Source organism: Sus scrofa, chromosome 7 (genome assembly GCF_000003025.6).
Source record: "Sus scrofa isolate TJ Tabasco breed Duroc chromosome 7, Sscrofa11.1, whole genome shotgun sequence".
NCBI lineage: Eukaryota > Metazoa > Chordata > Mammalia > Artiodactyla > Suidae > Sus > Sus scrofa.
The window spans coordinates 116412942-116440926 of record NC_010449.5 but is presented as its reverse complement, the minus strand read 5'-3'; the positions used below and the strand labels follow the sequence as shown (position 1 = coordinate 116440926).

Here is a 27985-nt window from a genome sequence, read left to right as displayed (position 1 = left end):
CCTCCATATGCTGCGGGTGTGACCCTAAAAAGACAAAAACAAACAAAAGCACCCCAAAACACAACACTTTGAGGGCAAAAAGAGCCAAATATGGACTATACACTGTACATTGCACTTACATTCTAAAACTGCTTTTTAGTCCCTCTTTGACCATCATAATCTAAAATTTGTGAAGATTATACAGGCCAGTGATTTTGTAGACTCTCTCTCAGTCTGAGTTTGTCTGACGTTTCCTATTAAGATTCAAGATTGTGCTTCTGGCAGAAATATTGCAGAAGTGATGTTATGGCACCAAGGTTGATTTGTCCCTTCCCTTCTGACAATAATGCACAGAGACAAACCTGGATGGGCCTGGAGGCTGGTTTCTGTCCCTCTCTGCATAGCAGAGGTGCGAGCTGGCTAAGCTGCACTGAGCAGGTTGGTGGGGAGACCAGATCTTGGGCAGGGTGGGCACAGCTACACTCAGGATCCTCGGGGCACATCTTGGCCCTTGGTGTGTCCATTTCCTAGCACTGTACATGGGGTTTCCCTGGATGTGGTTCTTACCATTTAGAGAAACTAGGAACTCCCTACGCCCAGTTAGGCCAGCATATAAATATTAATGCAGCATGGGGGAGGGGCAAACTGTCGGGCTTGGCTCCGTCTCTGTTTGTACATCAAGCTGTTGGCTGAAGCAGGCCTTGTCCTGCTGGAACTGCAGCCTGGAAACTTGACCGTGGTACATACGCAATAGCCATGCCTGGCCTGTGCTGTGCAATCATGAAAGTTCTGGGGACAGGGTGCCTTCTGCCACCTTTCTGCATGTAAGTTTCCCCCAATTATAATACAGTCGAGCCTCATGGCTCCAGTGAGGTGTGTGTGTGACTCCCAGCATGACATTTAACTCTGAATACTTCATAAGGTGGTCTCTGCTAGATCCTCTTCTGGAAACTTCTCACCTTTTTTTTTTTTTTTTTTTTTTTTTTAATGAGAAGAAGAATTTTATGGGGAGGTGCTTTGAACCTATGTAAATATCTCATCCTTTGTTCAACTTTTACCTGCTAGGTTTAGCAAACATTCATATTTCTGGTCTGATGATGGCCAAATGGCAATTTTCTAATTCCATTATTCCTTTTACATTTATTAATTGCATGCTACTCTAAGTTGGAGTTGTCTCTTTCTCCTATTTACTTATTTATTTAAAAAATACGCTGTGGATTCATGTAGTCTATTTTATTCCATGCAAGAGAATCTCCTACCATCATAGTTTTTTGTTTTTTCTCTTTGGCCCCGCCCACAGCATGGCCAGGGATCCCCAGGCCAGGGATTAAACCCCAACCACCGCAGTGACCTGAGCCACAGCAGGGACAATGCCAGATCCTCAACCCCCTGTGCCTCTAGGGGAACACCCTCTCGTCATTTATTTTGATGCTCAAATTGTCCCATATTTGGTCAATGGGAGCCCCTTCAAGCTGACTGTTTTGTCCCTTTTAAGTGTCTCTGTCATTCCTTGAGCGTTTTCATACCCTCCAGCCCAGTAAGGTGTTCCAGACTTATCGATATGATACTTTCACATTTATATTTATTTTTATATCTACACATACTGCAAACGTCGTATTCACATCAGTATTTCCAATTCCAATGCAATCCCTCAAGCCTTCTTGCTATTCCCTTTCCTGTATTTTAAGAATGAGAAATCTGGCTCCCATTATCCTTGACATAGTGTTTCTTTGTGTAGTCCCCCTGTCTTTGATTAGTCACCTGACTCTGCAGGACCGCCTCCCTACCCTCCTTGTTTGGGCTCTGACGCCCACACCGAGCTGACTTCCTAGCTGAATGTGGAGGTGGCTGTATTCTCCTGTGTAGGTGGAAAAGCAGAGAGAACCAGTCAGTAGAGAGAGAGAGATGCACAAGGAGGCAGACACCCAGAAAATAATCACAGAAGGAGGATTACAGAGAGTACCTTTTGGGTTCCTGGAAGTTTTCCAACTCCTGGTTCTAGTCTTTTGCTAGGAGGTAGCTGTCTTCCCGCTCTGGGCATTTGTAAGAAGTTCCTACATCCTTATGATAAATTCTTTCCTTTTGGTTAAGCTGTTTCAGGTTGGTTTCCGTTACATGCAAACAGAGAGTCTTAAACAAAGGTATATTTATATTCTGGCTTGTTCTACAAAAAAATAAAACAAATTGTGGAAATAATCAGGGCAAAGGGAAAATAAAAATTAGCCCACAGAAAATGCATACCACATGGTACTGAACCGTTGCTTCACACGGGCTGAAATATTAGCTCTAAGATTTCAGGTGATCCAAACAAAGTGTGAAACACTATCCCTCACAAGATTTTATGTCTCTGAATTTAAAACAAACCAGCAACTGGAGCATGAATAGATAGGCCATCGGAACAAAACAGTCTCGAAGTGAACTCTTCAACAAATGGTCAAGAAACGGCAAACTATGTAGCCATCTGGAAAAAAAAAATTTGGATTCTTACCTCACCCCATATACTGAATCAGTTCCAAATGGATCAATGCTTAATTGCAAAAGACTGGCTGTCTAAATGTCTGTCAATAGAGAACTGCTTAAACAAATTATGGGCACATCCCTGCAATAAAATATGGGGACAGAATAAAACAGCAAGTTTTGTATATATTGCCACAGACACATATTCTCGATGTATTAAGTTAAAAAAAGCAAGGTATAGTAAATACGTATGGCAGCCTATCCTATTTGTAAACGAGGACTGTCTTGGCTTGTATTGCATAAAAAATTCTCTAGGGGAATGAGCAAGAAACAGTGGTTACCTGTTTGGAGCATGGGCACAGGTGTAGGGCATTCTTTTTACCGTACACCTTTCTATGTTTTCTGACTAACGAACCATATGTATGTACGACTTACTTTAAAAATTCAAAACACCCTGATGAAAATCAGACAAACTTGCTGATGGAGAAGCTCAGCTAGTCTTGACAGACTGAGAGGATAGCAGGAGGGCTGAGAATTTTACCTGCCCACCCACTTCCGCTGCTAGTGACCTCCAGTTACCTATTCCCATCCTCGGCTGTCATCCTTCTCATAAAAGATCTCTCCAAAAAGCCTTTACTTAACATTACTAGGCAGGTCTGTTGCCCCCAGTGCAATATAAGTGCTTGATATATAAAAACATGTTATTTTTACGGAGGTCTGCCCAGAACATTCTGACTACTGCCTAATTTTACCCACAAACATGCTTTTATGTGAAATTTCTAGCCAATTCACAGTAACGACGTGCTCAAAAAGTGAGCACTGCAGTGACTGAATACACCAGCCCTGAAGCCAGACTGCCTGGGTTCAAACCTCAGTTGTTCACTTAATAGCGGCTTCCTTGCTGGAGGTTATCCACCTTCTTCTTCTGTTAAAACGGGGGGCATTTACAGCATAAAAATCACATAAAAATCAAACCTTACAACAGCCTGCCCAACAGCAATATAGTGCGAGTCACATACGACTTTAAACACTTTCTATTTCTAGTACATACACCAAAAAAATAAAAGCAAACGAAACCATTATTTATCCCCATATACCAAAAACACTATCACTTCAACTTGTCATCAATATCATACCCGTTAGGGAGAGGTTCTGCATTCTCTTTTTGGGTAAAGAATACATACATCTGAGTATCAGCTATCATATCTCCACTGGGACTAGCCATACTTTTAAGTGCTCAATATAGCAGGTGCTAAGTGCTAATTCTTAGAAGCGTGGCTGCTATTACCATACCTCATCTGGAGTAAGCCACTGTACCACGTGAGTCATCTGGAAGACGGGCCTACATTTTGGGATAAAGTCATAGGATTTGCCTTTAGCCAGTCACTTCCTGGACCTCCACGTTTTAACTCACAGCCACAAAACACACGGTTCCGATCTAAGCAAATGAACAGTTCGCATAAATGGGGCCGCTGCCCCCTCTCATGTGCAGGTTATCTCAGTTGCGAGACGGGGGTGAGGGTGGGATGAGTCGTCACCCCAAATGCGGGGGGCCCAGCACCACTAACCCCGGGGGGGGAAAAGCAGGCGAATGGGAAAGTCCTTTAAAAAGGGGAAGGGCTGGTAAAAGGAGCGCCGAGCCCTTCGGAGAACAATTACGGCCGTGGGGCAGGGCCACGTTCCGGGGATGTGGGTGCCAGAAGGGGCAACAATGGAGGCGGGCGAATTCCGCGAGCCAGCAGATTCTGCCGAGCCAAGCGAGCGTCCGCAGCCCCGGCCCGCGGGCCCTTGCAGGGCCGCGAAAGTGCCGAGCCGCAGGCGGTGGAACGTCCGGGTTGGGTCTGGGCTCTGGGCCGCAAACGCCGCCTGGGCCTCCACCGCGCGAGTCCACTGTCTCCCGGCTCCTGAGTGGCTGGGGGGCCGGGGTTAACCTTTCACCGCCGCGCTCTGTCCAATCACAGGCTCGCTCTCATGCCGGCGCGGGGCGAGCGGAGCGTGGGGGCGCGGAGGGGGCGGTGCGGGCGCGGGTGGGATTCTCCAAGCTGCTGTGCGCCGTTGCCGCGGGCCTTGCGCGGGCTGCGGGCGAGCCGGCCGCTGCGCAGTCTCCGCAGCCGCCGGCGGGAGGGGTCGAGGCGGAGGCGCGGCGCGGCGCAGGCTGCTCCAGGCCCAGGTGAATGGAGTAACCTGACAGCGGGGACGAGGCGACGGCGAGCGGGAGGAAATGGCGGCGGCGGCGGCGGCGCCGGGCGGCACCGGGAGGCCTGGGTTGTGACGCGCGCGCCGAAGCGGGGTCCGATGGTTCTCGAAGGCCCGCGGCGCCCCGTGCTGCAGGTGAGGCGTGCTCCCGCGGAGCCGCTTTGTGTCCAGGGCGGGGAGCGGCTCCGCCCGGCCCCGCGCCCGCCTCTGCGCGGAGGCCCGCGTGGGCGCCCGGGCCTGGGCCCCGCGGTGGGGGGACCGGCGCGGGCAGATGGCGCGGCCTCGCCTGGTCCTGGACGGCGCGGCCTGCGGGGCTGGCGTCCACCCCGCCGGGCTCTGCGCCTCCCCGACCCCGGCGCCCGTCCCGAGTCGGCGCTTCGGAGGGACTTTGTGCGGTCGCCCAGGCACCGGATAGGGACGCGGGCGCCTCCGCTGCGGGCGTGGGGCCGGTCCTCGCCGCTCGCCCCGGGCCCGCGGAGAGCGGGGCTTTGACAGGTCCTGTTAACGCACGCGGCAGTGGTGCGGGATCAGCAGCCCCGTCCCGGGAGCATCCTCGGGACCCGGTGGTGGCGGTGGCTGCGCTGGGCCTCCTCGATGGACACCTTCGAGGGGGCCAGGAGGGAAGGAAGCCGGGCCGTCTGTGCTGGCAGGAAAGTGCGAGCCTCTGGGGCGCGCCCTTCGAGAATTGTTCGTGTTTACTGGCAGGTGACCAGATCTGGGTCCCCAGGGGCCGGTGACCGAGGCCATCTTTCCCCCCACCCCTCCTCTCCAGTGTTTTTGTGCCAGATCGCCTGGACCCTGCAAAGGAGCCTTTCTTAAGGGTTTTTAAATCTGCTTTGGGAAATCAGTGTATGTTTCAAGTTAGCATAGTAGATTTTTTTGTAGATTGTCCAGAAGAGCTGAGCTGCCTGGTGGCTTTGCCCGCGGTACAGAGCTAACTAACCACTTAATGTATCTTTAATAGCTTGAAGATTTGCAAAAACCGAGACGAGCGGAGAGTCCTTGCTGTAGAGTTCAACCTGTGCTTTTGGGAGGAAAAGTCCTGCTGAAAGGGGCACATTACTGACTCATCTAAGTCTGAAGTATTGCGACTATCACGATTTAAAAGCGTTCATCTGATTCAACAGTATTACTCTGGAGTCTGTGCTTCTTGCGGTGCTTTGGCCTTTGACTTTTCTGAGTCGTCACAATCCTGATTTTCAGTTGTCTTCTTGTTGCTTGTTTTTTCAAGTGCAGCACAGTGAGTGGAAAAGGGCACAAGTCAGGAGTTAAGTAACTTGGAAATTATTTTTTTTAATGTGCTTTAAATAAAAGGCTAACCACATTGAAAGAGTATTGGCATAAACATTAAATTTTCTAAATAAAAATACCCATCTTTGCCAAGAGCTCCAATAATTTGTTAGAGGATGAATGACGGGACAAGATTCTGAATGTGCTGCTAGTGAATAGTAATTTTAGTATTAGTATCTTTGGGAAGTAGGTTCTGGAATAATCAGTTTATTTTGCAAAGCATTGTCTTTAAAGCTTGCTGTCCCTCTGGGGCATATGTATATTGTAAGTAATATATGAAACATATATGGTTACTTCAGAACTTCATTTCAGGACATATTTTATAAAACTATAGGTTAGAAACACTGCAGAGATTGCCTTTAATATGTCACTATGGATACTTAAATGGCAATGAGGGATTTATTCAAGGCATCAAAATGCTGTTTTAAGAAAAGATGTCCACGTTTCATTTGGGGAGCAAAGCCCTCCTTTTTCTGCAGTAAGGGCTTGCTTTCCTTTTTATGCTGTCTTCTCATCATTAAAGGCTAGTTCTGCTTCTTGTATTATGCCTGTGGGTCTGTGTGTGAGTTGTATGTGAAGTGGTTTTGCCATTGCTGAATTGTATTGTCTTGGTTTTAGAAGACATTTTTATCTTGATGTGGCTCATGATCCTAATTTGACAGTGATTTTGTGGTGGTGTGCAGTGGGTAGTACTTTTAAAGTACTCCTGTCTTCAAGAAGGCTGACCTTTAAGGCACTGAGATATTTATTCCCTGCCGCTCTGGGACAGATGGAGGAGATACTTGTTTCATTTGAGAAAGTAGGTATTTCATGGACATTCAACTTAATGTTGTCTTATTTTATTTATTTATTTTTTTTGTCTTTTTTTTTGCTATTTCTTGGGCCGCTCCCGAGGCATATGGAGGTTCCCAGGCTAGGGGTCCAATCGGAGCTATAGCCACCGGCCTACGCCAGAGCCACAGCAACGTGGGATCCGAGCCGTGTCTGCAACCTACACCACAGCTCACGGCAACGCCAGATCGTTAACCCACTGAGCAAGGGCAGGGACCGAACCCACAACCTCATGGTTCCTAGTGGGATTCGTTAACCACTGCGCCACGACGGGAACTCCATGTTGTCTTATTTTACATGCAAGGAAGCTAAGACTTAGAGGGTTCTGACTCTAGAAGTGACAGAGCCAGGATTGGATCCTGCTCTGATTTCACAGTCTTTACGTGTGGGCGCTTATCCTTGCGTTGCATTGCATCGCTGCTGCAAGTGGACTTGAGGTGAAAAACCTGCATAAGTTGCACGTAAGTCCTTAGTTAATACTTGCTGAATGAATTGAAACTGTCTCACCTTAAGTGTCCAGGTGACCTTTGATTATCTGAATTACTTAACATTTGCCTCCTTTTTTGTGGTAAAATACAACAAAAGGTACCATCTTAACCATTTTTAAGTGTTAATAATGCAGTGCTGTGGCATTAAGTGCATTCACATTGTTCTGCAGCCATCATCACCATTCATCTTCCTCAACTGAGACTGTCCCCGCTCAGCGTTAACTCCCCATTCCACCATCCTCCCCGGCCCAGGCCACCATCGTTCTGTTCTCTGTCTCTATGAATCTGACGGCTCTTGGAACCTAACGTAAGCAGAATCAAAACAACATTGTCCTTTTGTGACTTAACATTGCATCTTCCAGAATCATGCATCTTGTAGCCTGTGTCAGAATTTCCTGCTTTTTCAAGGCTGAGTAATATTTCATCATACATGGATGCACCCCATTTTGCTTCTCCATTCATTCTTCGATGGATTCTTGTGTTGCTTGTGCGTTTTGGCTTTGTAAACAATGCTGCTGTGAACAGAGGTGTACAGATTATCTGTTTGAATCCCAGCTTTCACTTCTTGGGGATTTGTTTCTTGATCATCAAGCAAGAAGTGGTCAGATTGTTTCTTAATCGCCAGAACACTAGAATAGACTCCGAATTTATTGCAATATGAGTTTTCTCAGGGTAGTTCCGGATAGTTCTACTTTCCCACAAATAGCAACTATTTGTTAATAGAAGACTTTAATCTTTTTGAGGCCAAAGACTTAGCTGTTTTTAATGATCTCCGTTTCCATCCGTATTAGCAAGTAGCTGAATTCATTCGGTTGATCCATCGTGGCGCCCTCGTTGTGCTCTGTTGGATGCCAGAGGGAGGTACTGGTCAGGTCTGTGCTTAACTTGGGTAAAGAGTAAGTTGGAGCCGAGTGGTTTCCCCTTGTGCTCTGGCACGTTCGTGAGTGCAGCACGCTCTCAAAGCCCCGGGGATGTATGTGTTTGATTGGCTCCTCTGAGGATGGGTTCAAGAGGGCCTTCTAACAGACAGGTGTTTGAGAGGACTCTGAGCCTGAGGGACGGAGTGTGGAGAGAGCTGGGGGGATTCGATGAGAGGCTTTGAACAGGGATCATTAGCATCTCCATGTAGCTAAAGTTTGTTATTTTTTCAGTGTTTTATTAGTCAAAGCAAAAGAGGAAGCAGGACTAATTAGAGTTGGCATTGATTAATGAAAGGAAGTGTACCAATTCATCAGAAGCAGCCTCTTGTGTGAAGAATGAGCATTTGGATTCTTAGGTAAAAAGATGACATTAGCAATGTATGGAGAAAACGTTTTACTTTTTACAAATGATAGAGAAATTTTTCACATGCTGCTTTGGAGAAACTGGATAAGGCCTCAGGCAGAACGGAGAAGCTTAGTAGCGCAGGTGTACAGCATCCTGGTGATTTGAGTCATTGGCAACTAGTTAATTTATCTTTCCAGGTGATTTCCCTCATGTAGCATTTTTCTCTACAGGCTTTTGACAGATGCCGAATAACAGTCCATTCACACATGGACTCTTCTCGAGAGCATAGGCAGGCAGGATTTTCCACAGTCTCTCTGCTGTTGGGTGATGGTATAGATTGGATGGATGAATACGGAGAGAAACACAGTCTTGAGATCTAGTGGATGAAAGTGAAATTTTCAGACATGTAAGAAGGCCTTTGTTAAAGTGAATTTTGAGTACCAAGTAGCTTTTGGACTTATCTAACATTGGCAGTGAATTTTGGGTTCTCCTTCACTATGCAGAGTTGCTATCCATTTTAAATAGGTGACTAAGAAGATGCCGCAAGAAAGCATTGTCTGAGGATGTCCGCAAGACATCTAGGGAATAAGACACGAAAGACTTCAGTTTTGGCCTTAGTGGAGTTCCCATCATGGCTCAGCGGAAACAAATCTGACTAGCATCCATGAGGATGCAGGTTCAATCCCCGGCCTTGCTCAGTGGGTTAAGGATCTGGTGTTGCTGTGAGCTGTGGTGTAGGTTACTGATGTGGCTCGGATCCCGCATTGCTGTGGTGGCTGTGGTGCAGGCCGGCAGCTGCAGCTCTGATTCAACCCCTAGCCTGGGAACGTCCATATGCCACCGATTCAGCCCTGGAAAAGCCAAAAAAATTTTTTTTTGGCCTTGGCGTTCTGAGTTTTGAAGCTCACAGTGACACTGACGGTCATGCTGCATTAAGGTTTACAAGTTCGTAGGGGTAGTAAAGATAGCGCTGAACAGAGCTTATGTATAGAAGGTGCTTGGATTTGTTGAGTGGATCAATTAGTTGATATTACTTTTTAAAGGCCTTAGAAGCCAAAGCAGTTTTATGGAAAATAATATTGCTTGTCTATTAAGGCCTTTGAAAAGATGATTACTATTCTGATTTTGGACAGATCTGCGCCTGGTCCTTCATGAGTGAGGTACATATGACTAGTGCATGGAAACATTGTCTGCGGAGAAAAGGGTTAATTTCCCAGAAGAGAATTGCCATCAAATGGGGAGTTTTACTGGTATTGTAGGCTTTCCCATTGCTGAAGCTGGCGAACGCTGTTAGTTATTGTGGTTGTTCTTTTTTAGGTGACAACTCACACATCTGCAATGAGATAGGAATTTAGAAAACATTTTTTGAAATTCTTTGGGGGATTAGAACGTGCCAGCAAACCAGTTCAGAATTTTAAAAATAATGTATCGAAAGAACTCATATAATGAGAGAAGGAGCTGATTTTAAGAACCAATCTTTGACATGATGTAAAAAGGTTCTTTGATTAAGGAGTTAGATCAGTGACCTTATTTGAAGGGAAAGAGAAAGGCAGTAGACCTAGGTAAGACTTTCTGAGATATTTTGAGATTCCAGGGTTTCTGTTTTCCTTCCATTGGTGACAGTCGAGGAGGGCGGGTTGGACGGGATGAACCCAGAGCTTTGAACAGCCTCTCCTCTCGCACACCCTGCTGCACACCCATCGCTGGCAGTAGCTCTGATTAGTGGTATTTTGAGCTTTTCCTCTTTTTGCACAATACGGCATTACTATTTTATCATAGCATTTTAAGGATGTTTAAGAGCAGGTCTTTGGTGTCAGAGAAACCGCAGGGTTCAAATTCTGATGCCTTCAGTTGATAGCTGAGGAGCACGGGGCGTCTGGCAACCTTTCTGAGTCAGCTGTCCCATCTCTACACTGGTCGTAATCAAGGTATCTGCTGCTTGAGGTTGTGAGGAGAGAAAGTGAGTTTTTTAAAACACCTAGCCCAGTTCTAGCACCTAGTTACCATTTGATAACATTTAGCTGACATTTTGCTTCAAGTAGAGGCAGTTTTGCTCTAAAAGTTGATTTGATCCTGTTGTGATCCCCCCCCCAAATTATGCATGGTGAGGTGTATGCTCAGCTTTATAATGGAAGATGAAAAAGGGAAGAGGGTTGGAGAAGCATATTTCGTATTTCACAGCACGCGTTCTCTGTGAGGATTGTCTGCACTCATTCAAATGGTCCTCTCTCTTAGTTGGGTCTCTGAGGAACGATACCGAGCATAATAGTGCCTTAAATGTTGCTCTCTTCCCTCAGGAGCCATCCTTCTTCTCTTACGTATAAGTGAATGCATTGTCCTTGAGTCTCTTTGAACCACCATAAACTTTTTCTGTATGTGTCGTACGTATTTGATGTCATCCAGCGGTTCCTGTTCTTTGGAGATTCCTGATGTAACAAAAGATAGGACTCTTCCGCCCAGAAAAATGTGCATGTGCGTATTCATAATTTTATATACGGTTATGGGAGGTCTGGGACCCCTGCCGGACCCCGTCCATAGGGTATAGCTACTCAAATAAGGACAAGTGATAGATTAACTAAGGAACAGCAGAAATTCAGATGATCGAGGCAGATATGGTTGGTGGAATGAACGAACAGTGTAAAATGGTGGTGGTGGAGAGGTCTGTTCTGGAGTTCCCTAGTGGCCTAGTGGTTAAGGATTTGGTGTTGTCACTGCTCTGGCTCCTGTTTGATCCTTGGCCCTGGAACTTCTGCATGCGGGGGCTCCCCCACTCCCCCGATGAAAAACACAAAGAAACCTGTTTGGTGTTTTAGTTTGGCTTTACTTCTAAATAACGAGCTGTGTGTTGAGAGCAAGTCACCCTGGCCTTTCTAGGCTTAGTTGTGGTTTTCTCTCCTTTAAAATGAGAACACGTGTGAGTCTCCATTGTTTTTATTTTTTTTGTCTTTTTGCTATTTCTTGGGCCACTCCCGCAGCATATGGAGGTTCCAAGGCTAGGGGTCAAATTGGAGCTGCAGCCTCCGGCCTACGCCAGAGCCACAGCAACGTGGGATCCGAGCCACATCTGCGACCTACACCACAGCTCAGGGCAACGCCAGATCGTCAACCCACTGAGCAAGGGCAGGGACCGAACCCGCAACCTCATGGTTCCTGGTCGGATTCGTTAACCACTGCGTCACAACGGGGACTCCATCCGTTGTTTCTTATAGTTAGTAATCTTCGAGGCGCCCATATAACTCAGGGACTTCATTTCAGACCGACTCTACACTGGAAAGCTCTAAACCTGGAAAAGAGAATGCATTTGTTGAGCATTAAGGTTTGTATGTAGCGACTCCTCAGACCTAGGTGATGGAATCATGAGATGTTGTGAGCATAAAATGGAAATGTAAGATGAAAACCATGGGAAGCAGGCCTTGAGAAGTAGGTGAAGTCGGAATGTGCCTTGAAAGGATGGCAGAAACCTTTCAGAGACGGTGGAGTCTTTTCATCGTCTGTCTCTGCGTCTAGTGCAGCTTAGTAAGTGATTGTTAGTGAATGACAGTCTGACAGGAACTGTTGAAAGCTTTTGATCTGATGGGTGTGATAAGGAGCACGCAACCCATTGAGAGGCCTCATGAGCAAAAGAGTGTCTAACAGGCACCCAAGTATTTTAGTTGTAAAGTTTATTATGTTTTATACATAATACTGTACTGGATTACCTGTCTTTTTCCAGGGTCTTGTATATTGTATAGCTGGACATTAAAAAGAAAAAAAAAACACAGTTTTTAAATCTTTACATGTACCTGTTACATGTAAGAAATTCAAGTAATTATCTTAGATGAAATATAATTTTGGTGTTTTGGGGAAAATGCAGAATTTCTTTATTAAAAACATGAACAAATAATAGAACAACCTAAATTAGGCATTTACATGCAGTTAAGGCAAGCTATAATTTCCAAATGCTATTAGTACTTAAAAAGGTTAATTCTTTATTGTTTATGTGATATATGGACTCCGGTTTCCAGACCATCTTCAATAAAATATGTGAAATGAATCATTGTCAAAGGGTGCTTTCTTTGGGGATACTTTAAAAAAAAAGAAGTGTTTTCACTGACATAGGACAAAATTCTGAAGGAGAATATTAGTAGTATTTATTATCAGTCTTTGTAAACCTCTAGCTTTTTTGTTGCTGAACATTAGGAGAATTCTGGGATTTTTTTTTTTTTTTTTTTTATATGTGAGTTGGGTCCGTATTTTGTCTCTGAGTTGGGAAACAAATTATTTTCTTAAGGTCTCTTCAGCAGGCACATGCTTATACACGTGCACGTGAGCGCACACAGAAACCCATATACGCATTGTAGCGCACACACTGGCATGCACGTATATGGGAGCTGTGTGTTGCGTCAGCAGCACATGTGCTGCAAAATACTTTTCTGTGTTGTGTCTTCCGTGAAGAAAAAGTTACACAGGACATCGTGGTCTCTGTAATATTGATCAAGTTTATTTTGCTGTCTGAACCGTCTCTTTGATAGTAATCTCTCTTTAGGTAGCACTTACTCATTTCACTAGAGAAAGAAGTTACTAGGTGGTGTTTCTGTCAAGCTGTAAATGATGTTTAGTCTTCAGCTAAATGTAGTAAAGATACTGGGGAAAAAATGGTGAGATATGTCCTCTGTTACTGGGAATTTATTGACCACCTATGTTCTGAGATTCCAAGGGTTAGAAAAAACATTCATGGATAGGGCGGATTTCACTAGCTAAGGCTTTATAAATTAAAGCTTGTGTTTATGCAAATTCTGTTAAAAATTATATGTGTTTATGCAAGTTCAGTTAAAAATAAAATATTCAAGGTGCATCAGTTAATCTTAAATTGGGTCCATTCTTTTTCAACCCCCCCCCATCCCCAGAGATCAAAAGAAACATCCAGATGCATATTTTGATGGGCAGATTGGTGTAAATAAGACATCTTCTTTGAGGCCATAGTGTTTGGTATATTGTGAAAATAAACGTTCGGAGTCAGACGCAATTTTAAGTAGGATTCCATTTCTCCCATTTATTAGTCAAAGAGTCTTGAGCAAGTTATTTCAAATCCCCGTACGATGGAGACACTTGTCTTAGATTAAACTGTGTAATAGACTGTAAGTGCACAGTAAAGGTAAATTTTCTCCCTTTCCTTCTTCCTCTGGGAGCTTGGTATTTCATACTCACCATGGTAAATGAAGAGTCTTTACACCTGGTATTAAGGATTGTTTACGTCTCTTTTAAAGTAAACTTTAGGAGTTCCCGTCGTGGCGCAGTGGTTAACGAACCCGACTAGGAACCATGAGGTTGCGGGTTCGGTCCCTGCCCTTGCTCAGTGGGTTAACGATCCGGCGTTGCCATGAGCTGTGGTGTAGGTTGCAGACGCGGCTCGGATCCCACGTTGCTGTGGCTCTGGCATAGGCCAGTGGCTACAGCTCCGATTCAACCCCTAGCCTGGGAACCTCCATATGCCGCGGGAGCGGCCCAAGAAATAGCAACAACAACAAAAAGACAAAAAGACCAAAAAAAAAAAAAAAAAAACTTTAAATGAAATTAATTTCAGCTGATGTGCAGGAAGATGCCGCAATCACAAGGGGAAGCCTGTAGGCAGTGCCCAGATCAAGGAGCACGTGTGACCAGTGTTTTATATGCTGCCCAGTGCCCCTCCCTGGCGCTGCCCTCTTCCCCCTGCCAGCCCCCAACAAAAAGAGTAAATACCATACTGACTCGATTACTTTTCCTTTCCTTATTTTTAACTTTATGTAATGGAAATCATATGGTATGGTTTTGTGTTTGGTTTCTTAATATTGTAAGTTTGTGAGATTCATTCTGTGCTGCATCATCTAGTTATAGCCTTTCATTATGTGACTGTGTCAGTATTTGCTTGTCTGTTATATTGCTGGTGGACTTTTGGCTTGTTTTCAGTTTTGGCCATTAGGAACACTCGGTGCAGTTCTGAGCATTCTGATGCATGTCTTTGGAGAATACATGTAATTGGGGCGCTGGGGCGCACACTGAGGAGTGGGGGTACTCACCTTCTAGGGTATGTGTCTACTCAGCAGAGCAGATACGTCCCGTGAACAGTCGCACCAGCGGCGTGTGAAAGTTCTCCAGGCTCCACCTTCTCCGCCTCACCTCATGCTGTCTGTCTTGATCTTAGCTGTCCTGACAGGTGTCTGGTGGTGGCTCGTGGTGGTTGAATTTGCGTTACTCTAATTGCCTGTGACACTTACTGATCATTTGGGTATCTGTGCTGTGAAGACCTTTGCCTGCTCTCTGCTCAGTCTGCCTTTTTTTACTGCTTTGTAGGCATTGAAGACATCTCTCCTATTCCGGCTTGCCTTTTCACGCTCTTACTCAGCTCATTTAGTAAACAGAAGTTAATTGTAGTGTCGTCAAGTTTGTTAATTTTTTCCTTTGTAATCGGTTCTTTTAATATTTTGTCTAAGAATTTTTTGCCTACCCCAAGAATATGACAGTATTCTCCTATGTTTTTTCTAATAATTTTGTCGTTTTACTTTGTACATTTTGATATCCAGCTGACATTGGTTTTTGTATATGATGTGAGGCAGTAATCAAGATTCACTTTTTCTACCTGGATACATAATTAACATAGTTTTTATTTGAAAAGGCCGTCTTTTTTCCCTATTATGCAACAGTATTTTTTTGACATTAAATAACCTTATATGTGTGGATCTGTTTTTATTTTTATTTTTTTATGTAATGATTTTTTTTTTCCATCTAGCCTGGTTTAGTGTTCTGTCAGTTTTCTACTGTACAGCATGGTGACCTACTTACATATCCATGTACACAGTCTTTTTTCTCACATTATCTTGCTCCATCGTAAGTGACTAGACACAGTTCCCAGTGTATAGGTGTGGGTCTGTTTTTATATTCTGTTCTGTTGCATTGTCTGTTCTGGTGCCAGTACCCACACGGTCTTAGTTATTGTAAAACTTTATCCTGTTTTAATACACTAACTGGTTTTTAAGCCATCCTTGCCTTCCTGTGATAAACCACAACTGATCATGTTGCATTATCCTTTTTATATATTCCTGGATTCAATTTGTTGATATTTTGTTTAGGTTTTTTTTTCTTTTTTTTTTTCTTTTTGGTCTTTGTCCTTTCAGGGCCACACACATGCGACGTATGGAGGTTCCCAGGCTAGGGGTCAAATCAGAGCTGTAGCTGCCGGCCTACACCACAGCTACAGCAACTCAGGATCCGAGCTGCGTCTATGACCTACACCACAGCTCACAGCAACACTGGATCCTTAACTCACTGAGAAGAGCCAGAGATCAAACCCATGTCCTCATGGTTGCTAGTTGGGTTCGTTAACCACTGAGCCATGGCAGGAACGCCTTTAGTATTTTTACATTTTTTTGTTTGAGAGATAGGATTATAATTTTACTTGCCTGTAATAGCTTTTTCAGGTTTTGGTGTCGAGTTTATAATGGTCTCATGGAAAGAGCTGGGAAATATTCCCTCTTATCTCTGTCCCCATGAAATTTGATTTTAGCATTGGGGTTATTCTTTAAATGTTTAGAAGAATTTACTAATCATGACATCTGAGCTTGGAGTATTTAATAATTTTAATAATCCAATTTCTTTTCTTTTCTTTTTTTTTTTTTTTTTTTTTTGTCTTTTCCAGGGCTGAACCTGTGGCACATGGAGGTTCCCAGGCTAGGGGTCCAATTGGAGCTGTAGCTGCCAGCCTACACCACAGCCACTTGGGATCCGAGCCTCGTCCGCGACCTACACCACAGCTCAGGGCAATGCCGGATCCTTAACCCACTGAGAGGCCAGGGATGGACCCACAACCTCATGGTTCCTAGTCGGATTCGTTAACCACTGAGCCATGACGGGAACTCCTTTTTTTTTTTTGTCTTTAATAATCCAATTTCTTTAAAAGCTGTAGGCTTCTTCACATTTTCTGTTTCTTTAGTTGTTAATTTTGGTAAATTTTATTTTTCAAGGAATTTGTCCAATTCATCCAAAGTATTCTCTGGAAATAATTGATATTAAAAATGAAAGTAACCAGATAAAACTTTGGAAAAATTACAACTTTTTAAAAAGAGAGTCATTAAATGATTTAATAGAAAAAAATACTCTTTGTTGTGGTGTATGGAAAAAATAGAAGTGTTTAGGAGTTCCCGTTGTGGCTCAGTGGTTAATGAATCTGACTAGGAACCATGAGGTTGTAGGTTCGATCCCTGGCCTCAGTGGGTTAAGGATCCGGTGTTGCTGTGAGCTTTGGGGTAGGTTGCAGACACGGCTCTGATCTGGCATTGCTGTGGCTCTGGCATAGGCCAGCAGCTACAGCTCCAACCAGACCCCTAGCCTGGGAACCTCCATATGCCGCGGGTACGGCCCAAGAAAAAGACAAAAAAGAAAAATAGAAGTGTTTGATGCCACCTATGTTAAGTTTTTTTGTTTGTTTTTTAGGGCCGCACCTGCAGCATATAGATGTTTCCAGGCTAGGGGTCAAATCAGAGCTATAGCTGCTGTCCTAAGCCACAGCCACAGCAATGCCAGCCTGGAGCCACGTCTGTGACCCACACCACGGCTCACAGCAACGCCGCATCCTTTTAACCCATTGAGCGAGGCCAGGGATGGAACTGGCAACCTCATGGTGCCTAGTTGGATTTGTTTCCGATGTGCCACGACGGGAACTCCGGAAGCTAAATTTTTCAGCTTTGACCAGAGTTCACTCTGGATAAATTTGACCACTGATTTATAATTTAACACATTCTTCGTTGTGCTTTGAAGGATTGTTTCTGAGTGATCGTAAAGGTAAAAGTAGTTAAGGTGTGAAGTAGTCGTATCTTAAAAACGCCCTGGGAGGGGGGCGGTCAGGATTCAGGTGACGTCCTCTGCCTCAGGGCGGCCTGTCAGGGCTGAGGACTGTCAGCCCTTCTTCGCTTATTCCCGTAGATCCTGCTTGTGCCTGGCACCTGGATTGGTTCTGGGTATACGGATTTACTGTCTTTTAATTGAACCTGTTGACTGAAAAAGTGACCCTGGAGCTGAGACCTGAAGATCGAGGAACAGATGGCCGGGGCTGGTGTGTGAGAGGTAGGAAGGAGCTTGGTGGGGCCGGGGGCGAGGGAGGCGCAGCCCGGCGTCGGGAGCAGTGGATCAGGGTTTCAGAGTGCATCCTACAGCCATGGACGGTCTGGAGCCGTCGTGCTGTACTGCCCCATTCATAACACGGCTGGTGCTCTGAGCTCCATTAATATTTGTTCTTAATCCCTTTGTTTTTTTTCCTGGGACTGATGCTCGTGGGTAGTCCTTGGCAAGATGCTGAGTCTGGTAAATGACAGATCCTTCTTCTGCTCTCAGTTTTCTATACTGCGTGTCAGCCACGCTCATTTGCCATTCGGACAGTTTACCTACTGCGTAGCCCCTCGAGAGGCCAGAGTGGCCTCTGCAGTCATGTGTAAGCAGATGTAGAGACTTCTCAGATACATCGTCGGTGTCCTAGTGGCTTGGCTTCTGTTCAGGCAACATAGGATTAAACATGCTCGCTGCAGGGTATGGTAGCTGCCAGTTTTGTCTTTTGTCCAAAGTGGGTACCTGCCTCTTTTTTTTTAAGAAAGCCGTAAAGATTCTGAAAGGATGAGGGTGGTCGTAGTTTTGGCTCTTGCTCCTCTTCCACTCTTTGTGGTCTTAAGAGTTGTTAACCCCGTGGCGTACTCTTAGCCGACCTTCCAGGAGAGCTTCTCCGAGTCCTCCGAGGCTCTGCCGTCTCTCACCTCCCCTCTCCAGTATGTGTGGTTCTTTTTTCCACACCAAACAGCTTATTTTGTTTTTTAGTGATTTGCATGGGTGGCTTAGCTAATGAGTTGTCTGTCTGTGTTGCACGTTGTGTAGGGAGAAAGAGGAGCCAAGGGGCTGAGGTCTCCGTAGGCCCCACGTAGAAATGAGGCTGAGATGAGAGGCGAGCTCATTTGCCCCAGAGCCGACAGATAGCCCGTGGGATCGCTCAGCCTCTGCTTTGGAGCCTGTTTCCTTGCCGCTCTCACCTGGGCTCTTTCAGTAACTTATGTATATCAAGTTCAATTGTAACGTAGTTGAGCAAAATAAGAGTTGTTACCCTGGAGACTTCATTTATTCTGATACTGCTTCTCTTTCTTGAAACACCTCTGGAATTCCTGTGATGGAGGTCGTTTGTGGGGTGTTTTTTAAAAATCGTGTCTAGCAGTAGCAAATCTTCACCTTTCTTTTTCGATTAACTGGATTTTTGGAATAGCCCAAAGTTTCCTCGCTGGCAGAATGTGGCTCTCCAAGTGGAAATGGGCCACAGGCAGGGAGGGACAGTGAACTGGAGCTAGAGGGAGGGTGCCCAGCCGTCCCGGTCTTGCATGGGGGAGCTGAGGGGGTCAGCGCACCAAGAGGGACCGCTGGGGGCAGAGTGACGTGAGTAGAGGCAGGGATTGCAACCGGGACAAAAGGACGTTCCCTTTAAAGGAGAGAGTCAAGGTCCAGAGTCTCTGTCTTTGTTGTGTGGAGGTGTTCTTGTCTCTGGGTCTTGACAGAGAGCAGGTCTTGGGCAAAGATGAAGTAGGCGCACACTGAGAATGGTGACGTAATCCCTGTAGAGCCCCGTTCCAGGCCCTTTGCCATCTCCCTCCTGCTTACCTTGCCAGTTTCACAGTCTGGCATTCTCCCCGGGGACCAGCGCCGCAGCACACTGCTCGGGGTGCCCTCGGCTGCACCTGCCCGGTTTCTGTTTAAATGCGTCTTCACCTGCTGACTCGTCTTCCCCACAATGTCCTGTGTTTTCTAACTAGTGCTGTTACTACACATTCCTCAAAACAGAACTCAGGTTCTCACGTCCTCCAGAATCCAGGTGTGCATTAGGGATGTCTTGCTTCATAAAGATTTGTTGACTGCATGAACAAATAATTTAAGGGGCGGGAGGACGTGAGTCTTTTCAGAGGGGAAAAACTGCTTTAGATATTACTTTTTATACTACTCTGAAATAAAATTGGAGGTGTTCCATTTTTCTCTGTTCTGCTGGTAGCCATTTATATCAGCATTTGGCAGAGTATTGTTTTTAGGTTTGTGTTTTAAATTTTTTTCAAACTTCTGAGTTGTAGGAGTAAAGACTTTCCTTATTGTTACCTGCCTTTACCAAGAGTTCTCATTTTGCCACAGTTGCATGTTCTCTCCCTGCATGCAACCTTTTGAGAATAAGTTTTTATTTTCCCGAACCTTTTGAGAATAAGTTGCAGGCGTCGTGCTCTTCACTGCTAAATATTCGAGGCATATTTTCTAAGAACAAGAACTTTCTCTTACATAAATACAGCATAGTTATAAAATTCAAGGAATTTACTATTGATAATATTTAAATGTTACCACTGTCCCTGAGGAGAAGGAAAAAAACCTTTTCCTCTGTGCTCCTTAACTTCATTGCATGGGGTCTGTGAATTAAACTGAAAAAGGACAGATTCACAAGCGAGAAGATTTATTTCGCCTGTGCAAAGGCGATGCGCAGGAAGCAGGGGTTGGGCTTGAGGAGGAGTGGCAGGACGGAGGAAATAGAGGCGGGGCGGAGAGCAGCCGCGAGTCATGGGAGGGTGCATCGCGAGGGCAGCTGATGGCAGGTGAGGGTTACTGGGTTAAGGAGTCTGGATGCACCTTCAGCCGGTGGTAGGCATCGTCTCCGCCTAGCAGTACTGGAGAGGGCAGGGGAGCACCTTTGCAAAGGGAAAGTCGTGCCTTACTCTGAGGGGCAGGAGACTCCCCCGTGTCTGTCGATTCTCTCTCACTTTAGCAGCCCTCGTGCCCAAGTGGCCTGTTTTCAGGTGGCGTATTCTGATCCCGCTTCAGTCGATAATGTCCATTATAGCCGTTCTCCTTCCCTGACACAGGTCAGTCCAGGAATGTGCACTGCTTGTGGTTGTCATGCCTCTTCCCTCTTTTACTCTGGAACCGTTTCCCAGCTCGGTGATACTGACCTTTTTGAAGGGCACAAGCCAGTTGTTATGGACGGTGAATCTCATGTGGTTTCTGCGTATCCTCAGGATTAGCGTGAGACTTCTCACTTGGGACACAGATGATATTTCTTTCTCAGTTCATCATATCAGGAGGTGCATGTTGTCATTTTGTCCCAGTATCGGTGGTGGTAACTTTGTCACTTGAGTTAACGTGGTACTTGTCAGGTTTTCCAGTATACATTATCAATTTTCATTTGAGTTTGTAGGAATCTGTACAGAGAGACTTTGAGACCTTCACCCAGGAGTTTCAGCCATTAATCACTCATTAATGATTCTTGTCTCAATTGCTAATGTCAGGGTTGAAAACGGGTAATTTTTTTGGAGTTCCTGTTGTGGTTCAGGGGTAATGAACCCCCTACTAGTATTCATGAGGAGGCGGGTTTGACCCCTGCTCTCGCTCAGTGAGTTAAGGGTCCAGTGTTGCCGTGAGATGTGGTGTAGGTTGCAAATGAAAATCGGATTGTGCGATGCTGTGGCTGTGGTGTAGGCCGGCAGCTGCAGCTCCAATTCGACCCCTAGCTGGAACTTCCATATGTCGCAGGTACAGCCCTAAAAAAAAATGGTGATTTTTTTTCTGTCATCTTTTCTAAGTTTATTGGTTGACATTGAATAGTTTTTTATGTGGATTTTATAAACCTAATAAAATAGTTTCTAAAAATGAAAAATTAATGAGAGGTATTATTTGAGTCTTTGGGTTTTTCCAGTTAAACTTGTAACTTTAGAACTTTAAATTGTTGCTGAAACGTTTTCAGGGTTAGTATCAGATCAGACTGCATTAAAGTGGAGGAGAAATTTGTAGGTTGGGAGTTCCCCAAAAAGGACTAGGGTGGTAGGATGGGTATGATTGGATGATGTCAAGATTATTATTGTATGAATTGATGCTTCTCTAGCTTTCATAGTTTCAGGTCATCCTGAACTATTCCTTGTGGGGGGAGGGGGCGAGGATGGGAGTATTAAACTTGTTAAAATAGTTTGTGATGTTTAAAGCTGTAAGTATCTAAACTGAATTTTTTATTTGATCCGTAAAAAGATACAAGCTAATTTTAGGTTAGGTCAATAAGGTTTATTCTCAACATAGAATTAATCAATGAAAAATATTTATGTATATTTCTAGTTTTCTTCTGTGCAGGTCAAGTGTGAAATTGTTTTCCCCTTCAAAGATCTTAGAATTTGGAGGGGGATAGCAATGGCAGTAACATCTAATTGAGCAGAAGACGCAATTAATCCCTGATTTGGGTGGCAGAGATAGCCAGCCTCGTGCTCTGGATGAGAGGGGAGTCCAGTGATAGAGGTTGTTAGGGAAAGCTCGAGGGTGGGTGGAGGGCTGGCAGCTCCAGAAGCAGAGCGCATTTGGGGAGGCTGTGATACTCTGGTCATGGAGTTACAGGCAGGGCAGATAGCATGTGGTTGCTCAGAGCTGCGATGAGGGCTTTGCCTCTTGCCTGGAACTTTTAGTATGTTTGCTTCCTGACTCAACATGGATTAAGCATCCAGCATACTCAGCAGTTTCTTAGGCTAACTTTGTCTCAGAGCTGACCTCTCTTTAGTATTAAAATGTTCACATTATAATATCTATCTTAAAGCAACTTAACATAGAAAATTGTGGGCCTGTTTTCCTCATGGGTGTTCTTAGGTGGTGTAAAAGGCAGGCAGAATTGAATAAAATTCTAGTGTTTGATGAGCAGTATTTTTATTGGGTAAAGTACAGAAACTTGGAATCAAACATTATCTTAAGACTCACCTTGAAAGCTAGTGATGTGTTAAGGATTTACCTCTCTTAAAACAAACTTGAAGAGGCCTTTGTGGGGTGTTGGCTATGTTGTCTTTTTAAGAAGTATTCCAAGTAAGTGGACCATTGGCTGGCAGCCTAGAGTTACTTTCTATGTGAGATTCTGGTGGATGGAATTTGGTAAGAGAGTATTTGACCCGTCTTCAACTTCAGTTTTGGACAAGTCTAATTTTAGGCATAATTATGTTGAACATAATATGTTTATATTTCTGGTTTTAGAGAAACCCAGAAATTTGTTTGGTACCTGAAGTAGTGCAGGAAAAGAAGGCCAGTGAACTGAGTGGTTTTAAGTTATAGAAACAGGGGTGAATTTTACCACATTGAATGGTTTGAGAAGGGAGTCATATATCTTTATTATCTTCATCCTCCGTCTGAGAGCTTAACTCTAAAAGTAATGAAGAGTTCACATTGTAGGGAATTTTAAAATCCAAAATTTTTTAAGGAAACAGAAATTACTTATAATAATCCCATCCTCAATTTGAGGTGGACTGTTTTCCTTCTGTTCCTCCATTCATTCCTCTCTTCTTTAGTTTTTAAATTGAGGACGTAATCAGATCTTCCCATAAATAAAAAAATGTTCTGTGTTTTTTTTTGTTGTTTTTTTTTTTGGGTTGAATCTCGTAACATAAGCACTTTGGTTTATTATCAACTGTCATCATTTTCAATAGCTCCATTGAGATGCATCTGGGAAAGTGAGCCATCCATGGTTTACCAAACCCATTCCTCATTCATTGCTAGACATTTAGAGTCTTTTTGGGGGGTGGAAGGGGCATTTTTGCTGTTATAAATGGTAATGCTGAAGGGAGCATTGCTGACTGTAGTTCGTGTTATTGTTGCAGGCCAGATTAATATGCAGGGATTCCTAATTAATAATATGACACTGAAGAGTGAAATGGAAATATTTCTCTTATGCTTATGTCTCTTATTTAACCATCTAAAGGCTAAAAATTCCAGTGTTTAAATTCTTAAAATTGTTATCCCTTTTTTCTTTGGTCTCTGTCTTCGGTTTGACCTTAGTCTTTTCATGATCTATATGCACCAAATAATAGTTGCAAAATCCCTGAAATATTTATTTTATGTCTCTTATGTGGGTATTTTGGATATTCCCTGCCTTTTTGTTTTCTCTTGTATTTTGTATTTTCGACATTTGTGCATTTGATGACGATGACGCTGATTTGCCCAGCTATGCACCATTTCATTGCCTGAGAAGCAGTTAAGTGAAGTAGTGTTTTCAGTGATGTCTGGGGAGCCGAGAAGTGGCATGTCGTGTTTTTGGTTTTTGCTATTAAAGAGAACTCGTAGATACGAATCTGTTTAATTTTATTTTACATTCTATACCATGTTTTGTGGTTTAAATTTGATTTTTATTTGACTGTCAATTCATAAGGACTAGGTAGTTTGGCGCTTGGCTTTTCAGGTTCATCTGATTAAAAGGACTGCATAGGGAGTTCCTGTGTGGTTCAGCAGGTTAAGGACCTGGTGTCACTGCAATGGCTCAGGTCGCTGCGGTGATGTGGGTTCGATCCCTTACCCGGGAACTTCCGCAAGCTGTGGGCATGGCCAAAAAAAAGAAAGAAAGGATAAAGAAATACTATGAAGTCTCGTATAGTGCTTTTTAAACTTTGTATGAGAATACGTTTTTTAAATACTGCATTTTAGGATTAATGAAACATTTTAGGTTCTTTAGGGAGTTCCTTAAAGTCTTAAGGATTGTTCGAGAACGTTCTAGATAGAGATGGTGGTGTGGTTTCTTAAAAACTACCATTTATCGAACATTTTCTGTGCAGGCTCTTTTTCTCTACCCAGGTTAATATAAGTTTAATGATTGAATCCTCGTAATAGTCAGGTGCTCTGTTTTACAGACAAGGAAACAACCTTAGAGAGAGGTGGTGGAGCCCCCCAAGTCTTGGTCTTCCTGACACTGGACTCGCTGGCATTCAGATGATTTTAAGTGAAAGATACTTCAGAAAGAAAGGACTACTTTCTGTAACCCCAGTGGCCTTACCCACTGTCCCTCCCACATCAGTGGGCCGCCGTGAGCAGGGAGGGACTGTACGTTCCAGAGTATTAAGAGGTGAGAAACTTGACTTGTGAGTTAGCTGAAAACAGCTGACACTTCCTCCTCTAATTTAGGAAAGGGAGATTGGTTTATAAATCATCTAAGTGATTTATAAACAACTCAGATCCTTCCTTTTCTTTTTTATTTTAAATTTATTTTTATATTTATTTATTTATTTTTTTGCCTTTCTGCCTTTTCTAGGGCCGCTCCCTCAGCATATGGAGGTTCCCAGATTAGGAGTCTAATTGGAGCTGTGGCCACCGGTCTACGCCAGAGCCACAGCAATGCGGGATCCAAGCCACGTCTGTGACCTACACCACAGCTCACGGCAATCCTGTATCCTTAACCCACTGAGCAAGGGCAGGGACCGAACCCGCAATCTCAAGGTTCCTAGGCGGATTCGTTAACCACTGTGCCACGACGGGAACTCCTCCTTTTCTTTTCTTTTTTTTAAAATTTATTGAAATATAATTGATTCACAGTGTTTTAAAAAAAATTTTTTAATGGAAGTAGAGTTGACTTCCAATGGTGGATTCCTCTTTAATAGAAGGACGTGTTTGCCCATTTAAGATCTGTTTTCATTTTTTAAAACTGCTCTCTCCAGTGCAGTTGGGCAGAATATTTTAGGATTTCTGTAGTCTTTAAGTTTCAAGACATGGATTTTGTTGTTTGGCATGAATACTTTTTGAGAATTGGACTTTTTTTTTTTTTTTTTTTTTTTTTTTTATTAAAGCTAATGTTGGGGAAATATAATTGAAAACAAGATCTCCCAGCCCAGAATATTTCTCCAGAAAGGTAGAAGGGAAGAAAACACTTTACTGAGTAAGCCTGACACCAGAAAGTGATGCAGTCTCTGGCTGAGCGCTAAAGAAAGAGACTGCGGACCCAGAAGTCATCTTTTGTACAGCTAAGTGGTACCTCCGTGTGGCTGGGATGCAGTTGCTAACTTTCTCCTATCTTTATGACTTGAGGTAGGCTTTGCAGTTTGGAGCTGACAAGTTGACAAGTCACAGGCCATGCTAGGAATTGCGCATTATCTTTCTTGCTGATTGCATATCTTAGGAAACATTCCTCAGAAGTGAGACTGACTAGATAGAGGCTTATTTAGCTTTTAAGAAGATTCAAGTACTTTAGAAAAGGCTGAAAAAGAAGTTCTGAACAAAAAAGAGGGGGAAAAAGTCTCTTCTCTTTATTTTCAAATGGGAGAATTAAGCAGCTTTTTTTTTTTTTTTAATTTGCCCTTATATCAACAGCCTTATAAACCTATTACTTTATATCCGTGGTAAAGGATGTTCTTAGCCTTTCGGCTTGGTTGGAATTAAATTTAATGTCTTATTTGTTACTAGGAATATGCTAAGCTCTAGTCCCATAGCATATTGTTGCTAGGGACTAAAAGCTCTTAAAACAATTTTTGGTTTTACCTGTTATCTTAGAGAAGTGTTTCGGGCAGTGTTTTAATGTCTCAGTGTTGATACGGTGTGTGTGTGTTTCTTTTGTTGACTGTGGTAGTTGTGCTTTTTTGGCTTCATGAGAGTAGGAATGAAATCTGGACAGTCGTATTTGTAATGATATCAGCATGTGACACATGGTACAATGACTGAGTTGGAAGGTTTCTGTTAACCAGTTTTGAAAATACCGGGAAGCTCTGGATACCGTTAGACCTCAGACTTGGGAGGTTAGCTGTCTGTTGTTACAAGCCTTTGAAAGGGTACAGCCATGTGCTGGATTTAGACCCTGAATAGGTGAAGTTTGTCAGTTTATGCTAAAACCTGACTGAGCATCTGCTATGTGGCTTGTCTTATTCAGAGTTATCTTAAAGGGGCCTATCAAACATGAGTTTGCATGTGTGCAATTTAAATCATGGTCATCAATTAAAATTTAAAAACTTGACCTATTGATTCTATAGTATGAACATAAATAGTCATTGTACTTGGCATGTTAACTTTCTAATGTATCTCTATACATAATTCTCTAAAGAAGTAATTTAACTCAGCAGTAATTTTGTAATAGTGGAGTTGCATTGAATTTTAAAGGACTGTCAGCTCATTTTTTTGGCTGCAGTGTCTCTAGGAAAGAAGTGAAAATGAATTGCAAAGACGCAGAGTGTGACGCATCAGGCCACGTTGGTGTATCGAAGTTGCATCATGCTATGTGGCAGCATAGAGTGGAATTAAAAGTCAAAGCATGAGGTAGTCTTAGAAAACGCAGACTGACTCCTCAGGAGGGGGGTTGTATGTTCCTGTAAAGTGCGGTACTGACTTACGCACTGTTTTTCTAAGATCTCTCTTTCAGTATTTTTAAAGCCACATTTTACTGGGGGAAAATGTTGGTCCCTTCCAAGAATTCACTCTTACGTCTAGTTGAATTATACTGACAGTTGTATAAGAACATGACGCTGCTTTTAAAGGCCAGCGCTACCACACATACACTGTTTTCTTGACTCCCAATAGTTAAAAAAGTAAAGTTTTACCAGAGATCTTCCTCTGATAAGTTTTGAAAAATTCGTCAAGTAGGAAATTTCTTAAAGTTGTTTTTTAAAAATGAGTTGTATGTTCTAAAATATTCTCTCTGATTGCTTTTAGGTTACCTAGGGTATGAATTAATACAGACTTGGAAACTGAAAGAACTTAGAATCAGCATTTTGAGGTAAATATGTACTTACTGAACTAGTGCTAAGGTTGCCCTCTTCTTCTTTAACTTATCAGCAAAGCCAACTTGTGTGTGAAACGAGAAAGTTTAACCTCCAGCTGAACGTCCTTTAAACCACTATAGACTAGGCTAGACTGGACCAGACCCCACACTAGTGGAAAGAGACCACGGCAGAGTGTTTTTCCTGAGCTTGTGGTGGTAGAGGCATTGCACTTAAGGGGCGGAAATGAAATCATGGTATCAAAGAAAAGCAACATCTGATGATTAAAGTAACTTTTCATTACAATACTTTATGCTTCCTTAGTTTTTGAGTTATAATCTCTTCTAGGGTTATTTAGGGCCACCCCTAAACTTAAGTTTCTCCAAAGCATTAACATTTTTTTTTTTTTTTTTGGTGTTTTCCAAGGCTGCTTCTTGTGGCATATGGAGGTTCCCAGACTAGGGGTCTGCTCGGAGCTGTAGCTGCCGGCCTATGCCAGAGCTACAGCAACGCGGGGTCCAAGCCGCCTCTGCGACCTACACCACAGCTCACAGCAACGCTGGATCCTTAACCCACTGAGCAAGGCCAGGGATCGAACCCGCAACCTCATGGCTCCTAGTCGGATTCCTTAACCACTGCGCCACGACGGGAACTCCCAACATTGTTGAACTGTGTTCCTGAATTCTTTTATTCGTAAGTGAATTTTATGGGAGAGTTTGTAGTTAAATTGACTTGTTCTTTGCGTTTGGGCTTTATTTGATTTAATCAGGCGATTTGGATTTCTCAGCCAAGCGCTTTCCTAGTGACCTTCTTAATTTCTTTTGTATATACGAATTTAGGAAATAATACATCTCTATTCTTTTATTTATTTACTTTTTCCATTTTCCACCATCTTTAGAATTTATGTGCCTTGTTTGGTTTCCTTGTTTTCATTTTGAAGTCTTTCCTTGAACTTTTCTCCAACCTTTTCTCCTCCCAGCCCCTAGCATCTTTGGGAGT

The 27985-nt window shown here is 43.7% G+C and overlaps 1 protein-coding gene and 1 long non-coding RNA gene across 21 annotated transcripts in view; one reads left to right on the top strand and one right to left on the bottom strand.

Annotated features, from left to right (window-relative positions):
* Window positions 1545-3866, bottom strand: LOC102159128. Of its 3 annotated transcripts, XR_001304003.2 has the most exons (3): window positions 3730-3866; window positions 2344-2440; window positions 1545-2143 (listed from the first exon to the last, which is right to left on the bottom strand). It is a non-coding gene; the product is annotated as an uncharacterized LOC102159128 (long non-coding RNA). The 3 variants fall into 3 exon arrangements; XR_001304002.2 differs by having other exon boundaries at window positions 1545-2440; XR_002346037.1 differs by having other exon boundaries at window positions 1545-2578; window positions 3730-3851.
* DICER1 (dicer 1, ribonuclease III) overlaps window positions 4456-27985 on the top strand; it is a 74842-nt gene continuing 51312 nt past the window's right edge. For 4 of the 18 annotated variants that reach the window (XM_021098177.1, XM_021098173.1, XM_021098181.1 and 1 more), the window contains exons 1-2: window positions 4524-4606; window positions 26940-27003. The gene's annotated coding sequence lies outside the window, so the exon portion shown is untranslated. Of the gene's footprint in view, window positions 4768-24160; window positions 24373-26939; window positions 27004-27985 lie in introns of all 18 variants that reach the window. The other 14 variants (XM_021098174.1, XM_021098167.1, XM_021098168.1 and 11 more) reach the window with 8 other exon arrangements.